An 11,360-nucleotide genomic window follows, 5' to 3' on the forward strand; every position below is an offset into this window, starting at 1 on the left:
CGGCACTGAAAAGACAACAGAGGTCTCTGATATGTAATGAAAGGGTGTTCCAAAGACTAGGTACTGCCACATTGAAGGTCCAAGTTCCACATGGTACAGACCAGATCTCCTGATGACCTGCTGCAGGATGCAGTGGTCAGATGGTTATAGAAGAGGTGAGATGATATTTTAGGTGTCCTGGCCCCAAGCTGTACAAGTACAACACTACCATCCCCTTTAACTTTGCCCAGTAATTTGATGATGATATTCTGCCCTAGTGAGCAGTCAAGCAGCTACATTTTGTACTAGCTGCAGCTTCCAAACCAACCACAGGTCCAGCGCTATATGGAGTGCATTGTGGTAATCCAATCTGGAGGTAAAAGTACCTTTTACCAGCTTCAGCTGTTTCTTGTCTGGCATAGTTTGATTGCTGTTATCCCTGAACAGCAATCAGGCTATGTCAGACAAGAAACAGCTAAAGCTGGTAAAAGGTACTTCTATCCACTGAGTTCACCTGGCCTCTAGACTACTAATATGCTCTTTCAGGGAGAATATGACTCCATTCAAAGTGGGCAACTGACCAATTATCTGGACTTGAGACCCACTCACCCACAGCACTTTCATCTTGTTGTGATTCAGACTCAGTTTGCTGGCCCTCAGCCAGCTCACCACCAAGTCCAGGCACTGGTCCAGGGTTTACATGGCCTATCTTGATTCTTATGTTACAGAGAAACAGATATGTGTATATCACCAGCATACTGATTATACTTTGCCCCAAATCTCTTGCCAACTGATCTCAACAGCTTCATGTAGATGTTAAATAGCATAGGGGATAAGATGGTACCCTATGGCACCCCACAGCACAACGTACAGGGAGCAAAAAAACACCCAGTGCTATTCTGTGAAACCAACCCTGGAGACAGAATCAGAACCAATATAAAACATTACCCGCAGAAGCCATCTCACCCAACCAGTTCAGATGGATACCATGGATGATGGTGTCAAAAGCCACTGGGAGACTATTTAAGAATAACAGGGTTGCACTCCCCTTGTCCATCTCGCATTAAAGGCCACCCATCAACCAAGGCCGGTTCAGTCCCATCAACCCAGAATGAAATGGGCCAAGATTATTATTTGAGTATTTGCAACTGTCCCACCATGACTCTCTTGATTACCTTCCCTCAAAGGTATTTGTGACAAACTCAAGGGTCCAGTATGAGGGGTTCCCCCCCCCCCAGAAGTGATTGGATCACCATCTCTTTGAAGACAGCCAGGACCACTCTCTTCTGCTAGGATACATTGACTACACTCTGAAGCCACCTTACCATACCTGGCCAGCAGGCTTTAATAAGATAAGAGAGGCAAGAGGAACACATGGTTGGGTACATCATTGCAAGCAGTTTGTCTACATAATTAGGCCATATAAACTGAAACCTATGATTTCAAAGTAGATGCTGCACTGGATACCTCATGGGAGAATGCAGTAAATGTGGCATCAAGATAGCTATGGGGGTGAGCCACTTTACTCTCCAAGTGCCTTGCAAACAAATCATAGTGGGCTTCCAAATGGTCAAAAACTCCATTCCCTGGAGCAGGTATTAAAAAGCTTCAGGCAATACAAAACAACCCCTCTGCTACACAGTACTTGAAGATGTGATGGAAGCAAAGGACAATCTTCACTGCCCTTACTGCTCCTCAATAGACACGATTCTTTGCAAAATGGCATATCTGGAACTGGACCCCATCAGTGACAAAGAGCCTTTTGTGCAGATAATCCTTTTGTTAATGCATTTCAAAATAGCACTTGCCTTTTCCTGCAACCATCTCACTTTGTTGACTCATTCAGATTATGAATCATTTTTACTCAGTGTTATATAGCTTATATCTTGCACCTTTAAAGACAGAGGAAGGACTTATACTTTAGTACCACTTTGTATGTCATGGTTACCACCTATGCCTGAGGCGGTCTGGATTCAAATCCCCACCATTGTCAGATCTTGGAGTCTCAAATTTCAGCAGGGCCCTGTACAATGCCAAAATTCAGTGCCCTAATGCCTCTAGCACTCCATTCTAAATCATAGTTGTGGAGCCTCCAACAGCACTCCTGAGGCTCTGTGACCAGTGCAAGTGATCCGGTCATGTCCCCTTAAATCTGCCTCTGTCCCCACTCAACCACAAAACCTACTGGGTGACCCTGGGCCAATCAGCATCTCTCCAGTGGTGGACTTTGGGCTTTAAAATTTCAGAGGCGCCTGAAATTCAGTGTGCCCCCTGCCTCTGGCTTTCCATTGTTCGTCATTGTTGAAGTGCCCCTCGTGAAGCCCTCTCAGCTCATCACCCAGTGCAGGTGAACCAGTCAGGCTACCCTAAATCCACCTCTGATCTCTCAATCTAATATACCTCACAGGTTGCTAAATAAAGTTAGAGTGAACAATGCATACTGCCCTGGGCACTTTTGAGAAAGAATGGTATAATAATACATAATTGTAGTGTGGTTTTTTTAGGGCTAGGGAAAAACTCTCCCACTGGACCCTTGCTGCTAATGGGATAATGCAAGCATGGGTCATTCTTCTAAGAGAGTATAAGGCAGCATTTTACATTCTTACTGCTTTTTGCACTTTGTTCTGTTTTCAACTTTAAAGTAGCCTTTTGATTATTTTTATCTATTTTTTGTATTTCACTAGATTCAGATGCCTCTTGATTATAATCAAAACTCAAAGCAGATTACAAAATATAATAAAGCAATAGAGTTATCAGTTTAAAAAACAGTTAAAAACAACTCTTTAAAACATTCAAACAATAATTAAATTCACTAATAAGCTAAAAGAAAAAACACATGTCAACATTCTACAAATAGAGGAAATTAATGTGAGCTGAAGAGTTTGCATGGAAGAGACAAAGGAAGATAATTATATAATAGCAGTTGTGAAAATATGATCTGCAAATGCACTGATCCATATACCCCTTTTACTCTGCCCTCCCACCATGTTGTCAGTGACCTTAGTCCTCCCCCACGAGCTATGAAATGGTAAATGGTAAACTATTCAGAGGATGTAGAAGACTGGGCCTGGCCTAGCTAGGTTTGCAAGGAGATATATCAAAAGAAACCCATAGCAAATCATAATGGCAAGTCATAGGAGTCACACTGTGACCAAAGCAAACTAAAGCTGAGCCAAAAGAAATGCTCTGAACTTCTGATTATTAAAAACTTCTGTGGCCCGGTTTGCAATGGCAGATGTAGAAGACAGGCCATAACCTTGTCAAAAGGCCAGTGTGGATGAACATGTGTTTGCATCATCCAGAAAACAAAAAAGCATGTGACCTGCTCCCTATTCTTTCACTTGAAGCTAAAAAAAGGCAGAAGTAAAAAAAAAGGGGGGGTAAATGGTGATTATCTAGTTTTGGAAATTTTGGGGCGTAGCACTTCCTCTTCAGTGGTGCTGCAGGGCAGGACTTCAGGTACTCAGCAGAATGAACAGGAGGGCCCTCAAATGCAGCAGGCCTGGCTTACAACATTTTAAAGTACTGTAATGCAGAAGATTATCTAAAGAGGGCACCCCACCCACAAGACTACGAAGCCCAGAGCCCAAAATTATCTAATTGAACCACAGGTCCTGTTCCCTCCTTATATGAACTATTTCATGAGGCTTACAACCCTAAAACAGCCGCCTCATCTCTTATTGATAGTGGCAAAACCTGGTTGTTGTTCTGTGCCCTAAAGGAACGAGCGTTGCAGCAAATTCGTATTCCTTGAGGTGCTGTTTGCAACTGCCTGCCTGGAGGACCCGTGCTATGACATGCACAGATTCCTTCCACTTCTATTTCCAACTCTGAATTTATACTGCTGAAGTATAAAGGGTTCCTTTTCCTTAGCATACTTCATAGAGGACATGCTTTAGGCTGGGGATGGGGGAGAGATGTCTCTTGCTCAAAGCCCTTGGCACAATAGCATAAGTCATTATATTCAGCCATGTTGTCAGCAGGCATGTTGCTCCTAAGATGGCCTCGGTTGACTTCCAAGCAGGCCACACTAATAGCAGGGTCCCCTCCCTGCTTATAGTCATCACCTCTGCCATGTATTTAATGCCCGCAGGCCCTTTTGTCTTTTCAAGATCATTCAGGAAGATGCACCATTTCTATCTGACACCCAAAAGCATTATGGTTCTGCCTGGGATTATAAGAGAACTAGTAAAGGACCTTGTGGTGCTCAAGGCAGGTGCTAGATTTAAGCATGGAGTCAGTGCCCATTTTTCACACCCTCTCCTTTACCCAAACAAACCCCCATCCAGGACATATTTAAGACCAGGGGATGCTATAGTACAAGCCTATCCAGTGATACTACAGCAGTGTGGGCTCTAAACCCTATAAAATGGCTGACACCCAGATAGATTCTCCACCCACATCAGAGCAGTCCTATATATACATACACCTAAAGTATGTATACATACATACATACATACACCTAAAGTATTGCCCCTAGCTAACAGCTTCTTTCCCCTCAAATGCGACAGATGACAATGTACCCACCTTTGTTTTGCTGCAGCCAACATTGTTCCATCTTCATCAAACAGGATTGTATTTTTATAAAGATATATGCCATGCCACAGGTTCCCAAGGTTCTCCACACACCCACACAGAAATTGGGAGCCATAGCATGTGCAGGAAATGGAGACTGGAATGTTATTGCTACTGCTACAACAGACATAGTTCCTTCTCACCCTCCCGCCCTTGTCTCTCATATGTGCTTTCATTAAAAGGATGCAGGGTTTGGTTCGGATCAAATAAGAGTGAATTATGGGGTGCTCAAAACATAGGTTATGCTGGCTGGCTGGCTGGCTGGCAAGCCCTCGCCCAGTCCCCATGACTCTGCATTCTTTCAATGGTCCCTGTGTCACAGCCATTGGCGCAGGGGCAGGTGGGGTGGGGTGGGGTGGTGTTTATCAGCAATGCATTTCTGTTGCCTAGCTGGACATTTTTCAGAAGCTTGCAGATTGGTTTGAAAGACAATAAGAGGGTCTTTCTTCTTTCTCACAGAGCAACACAGACTGATCAAGGGGAAAAGGCGTTTGCCCTCTCTATGATGGATTAGGAAAAATAAGCAAGTGGAGAAAGCACAGGAAACTAGTCAGGCATCACAATAAAAGCTGTGCCTGGTGGGTGTTTTTGTCTTTTGCGTTCTGAGCAAATGGGTTATCATTGCAATCTAAACTGAATTTTATTGGAAACATCACATTTCCTTTTACAAGGGATGGTTCCTGTCTCCATTAATTCCTAACATCGTTTTCCAGTCTGACTGTTCTCTTACCTGCTACCATTACTGGCCATAACACCCCCTCATACTTCACACACAGCGCTTTCCAACGGAAAGAAAAATAGATAACAGAACCTGTGTTGTCACTTAAATCTCTTTCTTTAATAGCCTCATACATCCAAGGGATAGAAACAGTGGACCGATGCTGGGGCCCATGATTGGACACACGCTGAGCGCCAGACACACACCCGTGATTGTTCCCCCAGAGAATTCAAAGCAGCATCGGCTGGAAACTGGTGTCCATTGTCCTTTCTTGAAACCCAGCCAGCCGCAAGGGAGGGGGAGAGATGCGCAACTACCAGCTGCATTCAAAGCAGAATGAATAGGACCTGCGAGAGGACCTGCGAGGGCTCCCGAGGCCTCTCTCCCGCGGATACGGGCCGCTAGAGGGCCAGTGCTGCAAAAGGCGAGGCAGCTCCAAGGGCGAGAGAGGAGGAGGAGCGGGGGGTACCAAGAGAAAAGGCGATGGAAGGCTGCGGGCTTACCTTTTGCGGGCTCAGAGGCTCCGTGCGGTCCGCCCTCGGTTGGGAAATGCGGGCGCTGGCATTGGCGAGGCTCCGGGATGCGGCCCCTGCCTGCGCGCCCGCTTGCCCGATGGAACGAGATGCGAAGAGACGCGCCTGGCCGCCTCCCCGGGTTTGTGGTGCTGATGCTGCGCTCTCTGGGGATGCTCGATTCCTGCAGGTTCACTGCGCGCCCCGCCCCTCGGCCCTGTCAGCGCGCTGATTGGCTGGCGGAGCAGAGGAGCCTGTCGACCGCAGCCGCCAGAAGGGCGGGGCTGGCGCTCGGCTTCTGCCGCTGTTGATGCTGCCTCTCCGGAGGGAGGGAGGAAGGAGGCGCGCCTGCTCTGGGCGCTCCAGAGGCCGCCGACCCGCTCACTGCGGAACTGCGATGCGTGGCCCCGGGGGAAAGCCGGCAGAGGCAGCCGTCTTCGCCCTGGGCAGAGCACAAGCGCCTCCCCGCCCACTCCGGGTATGACTCCTCAAAGCAGCGAGCGAAAATGGAGACGGCAGGCATCCGTGCCAACCGCATCCATGCACTTGCTCTATCGCAGGAGATCTGACTCATCATCCCCAGCCTGCGCATCCACACAGGGCCAGACCAACGCGCTTTTGGTGCTCGAAAATTGCATTCCTCGCCGCCCCGCTGCACACACGTTAGCAAGGAAACTAAATCAGGGTTATGACAAAAACAACCCAAGAGCGCCAGCCATATATATATATATATAATCGGCGTTTTTGGTCTTCATTGCTGCAAAGTGATCACATGTGAATATAGCAGGTGTGTATATATAGCAGGGGATATATATAGCAGGGGACGCGGGTGGTGCTGTGGGTAAAAGCCTCAGCGCCTAGGGCTTGCCGATAGAAAGGTCGGCGGTTCGAATCCCCGCGGTGGGGTGCGCTCCCGCTGCTCGGTCCCAGCGCCTGCCAACCTAGCAGTTCGAAAGCACCCCCGGGTGCAAGTAGATAAATAGGGACCGCTTACTTGCGGGAAGGTAAACGGCGTTTCCGTGTGCTGCACTGGCTCGCCAGATGCAGCTTTGTCACGCTGGCCACGTGACCCGGAAGTGTCTTCGGACAGCGCTGGCCCCCGGCCTCTTGAGTGAGATGGGCGCACCAACCCCAGAGTCTGTCAAGACTGGCCCGTACGGGCAGGGGTACCTTCACCTTCCTTCACCTTCAGCAGAATCAGATAAACACAGCTGATCTCCTGCCACGTTTGTGTGCTCAAATCTTTTTGCAGAGTTCACATTTTGGGATCGTATGGAATTAATATTGTATGCATTGGTGGCATCAGCCACAATACGTTGATAACCTTTCAATTTTTCATATGGATATATTTCATCTAGCCTTGACCAATTTGGTATTAGGAACCAAATCATCATTGCAGTAGCAGCATACAACAACAACAACAACCTACCCTTCAACCCCAAGGTTCTCAGGGCAGTTCACAACATTTCAGTAAAATACAAAATATCCAGCATTTTCTAAAAGGGAAAGGTTGGACCATCCATTAATCAAGCTCCTTAAAAGGAAGAAATTCAACAGCGAGGCTTCTATAAGATACACAGATGATTGTCATCTAGTGACATAGCAGAAGCAGGTGTTTCCCACAGTAGCACTAACCCTCTGGAACCCTTGCCCCTGTAATCCAAGATGGGTCAATTGTGGCATGTTTTAGAACTTCTTTTAAAAATTTGCTTGCATTTCCTGGCTTAATTTTTATATTGTACTGCTTAGTATTTTGTCTCCAGATTTTTATTTTGATATTGAAAGTACGTGTTTTGTTTTATTGGAATTTTCACTTAATGATTTTAGGGTGTCATTTTGTTAAATCACATGTTGGAGGTTTTTATATATTAAATGAACTATATACATTGATGAAATAAATATTCCATTGACTGCTTTAATATATGGGTTTTTAAGTTTTGCTATATTGGTATTGGTTTCAGCATGCATTTTTTAATTGTAAACTGCTTTGTAAATTAAATTTGGCACATACTGCTTATGAATAAACAATACTACATTCTGTGGATAATTATTTACGTTTTTGTTTTACTGTATTTTATGGACCTTGGGTTTTTAGTTCTGTTTTGTAATTTGCCCAGGGCTCTCATAAGCAAAGCAGGGTGTTACACAAGAACAACCCCCATACCAGTGTTAATCTTGGCCACGAGCCCAAACAAGATCTCTTAGCACTTTGGATAGAGTTCATAGATTAATTAGGTAAATTAAATCAACTAATGTTTATAGTTGAATAAACAGTGGGGGCCAATTTTAATTGGTAATCACTTATTTTGTTTGGTGTTACTACAAATTAAGGAGTGTTGTGAGCTAAACCGTTTATCTTTTGTAGGGTTATTTTGTTTCTGTAATACTTTTTTTTTTAAGTTGGCCCTTGCTTTAAACTGTATCTGAAAGCTGTTTATTTCTGTTTGGTTCAAAAATATTAGCAGTAACTTCCAACATAAATAATCCACTTGATACAGGAAAAATGTATTTAATAAATGACTTATTTTTCTAATTTCAAGAAAATAGCATGCTATGCCCATCCCAGCATAATTTATTGTGCGCATCCGATAACACCTGTTACTTTTTGTCCCAAACTTTTCATCACATCTAATTACTTAATTTTCCACTCTGCTTGCTTACTCTACCATCTCCGAATCTCAGACATTTCACCCAGTATTCTAAAAGTGAGGACTATATTGGTCCATATTGAAGCTTTCTGTTTGCTTGTTTTATCTCTGTCATCTAAAAAGTGTATCCACTTGTCTTTGCTGCAGACCTAACTGCTTACGACGTGTGTATCTCCCTCAGCTGAAACATGTATGTCACTATTTACAGCAAGGGCATATGAGGTTGGGCTTTGCATCTTTTTAGCTTTATCTCCAATTTTACTCAGGCTGGCATTTGCTAGTTAGAACACTGACCTTCCTGCCAGATGGAAATATTCATTTATACCAATAAGAAAAGAAGCTTACGTCCAAGTTTTCTAGCTAGCAGATGTTGAAAACAGCAAACGGGTCATCCCTTGGTCACACACTCTTCTCATATATTCTTTTCCAACGAAGTTACCGCATTTCAAAAGCAAACTACAAGGAGAAATTCTATACCTTATCTTGCTTTCTTGTGATATACAAAAAAAATAAAAAAATACTATCATTATTGGTCCCATTAAAGGTACTGTGACCATGTGGGTTTTGAAGTTTTCCCTTATGACCATGTGGGTTTTGAAGTTTTTCCTTATGGCTTTGTTTTTGTTAAAAATAAATATTATTGTTGTTTAAATTTATTACCTGCCCTTCGTCCTAAGGTCCTAGGGCGAGTTACAACAATTAAAACACGTTAAAACGACATAACTAAATTAAAAGCAACTAATTTTTGCTTTAAAATAAATAAAAAAGCGGTAAGAAGTAAATACTGCCAGAAGCAATATGTTTCTGAATATCAGTTGCTGGAAACCACAGAAAGGGAGAGTGCTGGTGTGCCCAGGCACTGCTTTCAGGCTTCCTGTAGACATATGGTTGACCACTGTGAAGGAAGAAAGCTGGACTACACATATATGCTAGGGCCAGCTTTTTCTGGTATAGCCTGAGATTTCATTGCTTCTATAGCCTCATGCATTTATCCTCAAAAAAATCAACCAACCAAAATGGTTTATCTGGAAAGAAAAAATACAATTGATCTTTTTCTGAGGAAGCAGCTGAGTGAAGTCATCTGATAAGTGTATCTGTCAGGATAAAGACTTCAGGGACATGGGGAAACCTGACTGACTTCACAGGAGAAAGCACATTTGTATCCTCTCATCACTAAAACATATCTCAAAACCTTTTATTTGTCAGTGGTGGCAGATTTAACATTTAGTTATGAGTCAATGAGTGGTGAGCTATTCAATTGGATGATGTGCATTGTCTGACTTTTGTGTCCTCTAAGCCTTCCATGACGTACATGCATTTATGAATCCACCCTAAATAATAAGTCTGCCGGCTCAGAGAAACATGGGTTTAAAAAAGGATGGTCTGTCTCCAGTCAATATACTCAGATAAGGATTTTATCTGATAACCCTTCCTACCCAGATCTTAACACTCAGGATCACTGCAGCACACTAGCCTTTTGAGAAGAAGCATTTGTGGATTCCCTTTTGTGTTCAGGGCTGCTCAGGTTTGCATCATGCATCTTCTGCCTTTATTACATCCCCATCCCCTTATCTGGAAGAAGATTGTTTCCCTGCAGTTCACTAGTCCCAGCTGGAGCATTTCCTGTTTGACTCAAGCCCTGCTGGAATATATCCACTCCATTGCTCTGTTGTTATCTAATGCCTGTTTGGCAGGGTTGCAGAACTGCTGTTATGATGGCATGAAAGATAGAAAAGGAAATTAATGTTTGTACTAAATTGGGTAGGATATTGGAGGTGTCTGCTTTCGAGAATTCATTACTAACATTTAGGATAACTACTTACACAAGAGCACCTTGGTTACAGCAGGACTCATCTCCATATTACTGTAAAACGTTTGTCCCAGGACCCAGAAGCCACAGAGACAGCAATGGCTCACATAATCAGGCAGCCATGGTGCATGGAAGCAAGCCATCCCTTATTACCAGCAGTAGGACATAACTTTAGCATTAATAAAGACCCTGGTGGAGCCATCCAAGCAATTTTTCCAGAATTTTCTATTCGGAAATGGATGACTTATGCAGGGTTAAGGGATAAGTGCATTGTCAAATAAGGGGCACAGTTGCTCCATAATCAGTTGATTCCATAATCAAGCATTTTTAAAGTTGGAAGATACCTTGGAGGTCTTAGAGCCTACCCTCCTGCTCAGTTGCAGGAATTTTGCAACTACAAGATCCCTGAGAAGTAAACATGCAGCCTCTGCTTAAGTATCTCCAACAAGGCGTCTTAATTGCTTTCAGAGTGGGATGGGATAGCCTGGGCACAATGCTAGCCAGAATTTAAAGGGGATAGGCATTTTAAAGGCAAATGCAGTACAGGGTCTCCCACGGCAACTTTTCAAAATGAATTGGATAGATTTGGTTCAAATCCCATCTCAATTCCGACTTGTTACTGGATTGTTTTTATTGCTTCTTACTCTGTGTCACTTGCTTTGCTTAAGATTCCCCTGCAACTGCCACAGAGCAAATATCTGCTTGGTCCTTGTGCACCAAATTGCCCATCATCATCATTATTTATGAACTACTAGTGAAGTCGCATTGGACAGCCAACGTTGTTGGCAAATTGCAATAAAATATTAAAAGTAGTGACATTCAGCTGAATGGTGGCAACGCCATTGCCCTCCTGTGTTTTTCTTGGCAGAGGCATATGAGCTTCTTTTTGCAAAACCCTCTTATTGTATTTTATATTCATAACACCTAAAATATTATAGACTGTGGACAGAAGAGATAGTCCACTGAACACTTAGTGATTGATTGGGGGGGCGTCATTCATGAAAGAAAAGTAACTTTCTATTTGCAAAAGATTAAGCAATTAATGATTAACCCCACCAGTTCCATCACTAACTTCCAAGGTCTCAATGTAGGACATGGGAAATGTATTTATTTGTTTG

The 11,360-nt window shown here is 43.7% G+C and overlaps 1 protein-coding gene across 20 annotated transcripts in view; it reads right to left on the reverse strand.

The window, feature by feature from the left end:
* KIF1A (kinesin family member 1A) overlaps positions 1–6,392 on the reverse strand; it is a 111,688-nt gene extending 105,296 nt beyond the window's left edge. For 6 of the 20 annotated variants that reach the window (XM_083741764.1, XM_083741762.1, XM_083741760.1 and 3 more), the window contains exon 1: positions 5,776–6,392. The gene's annotated coding sequence lies outside the window, so the exon portion shown is untranslated. The remainder of the gene's footprint in view (positions 1–5,775) is intronic. The other 14 variants (XM_083741753.1, XM_083741752.1, XM_083741765.1 and 11 more) reach the window with 7 other exon arrangements.
* Positions 6,393–11,360: the final 4,968 nt, after the last annotated feature.

The sequence above is a fragment of the Podarcis gaigeae genome, assembly GCF_964106915.1.
Source record: "Podarcis gaigeae genome assembly, chromosome: 5".
NCBI lineage: Eukaryota > Metazoa > Chordata > Lepidosauria > Squamata > Lacertidae > Podarcis > Podarcis gaigeae.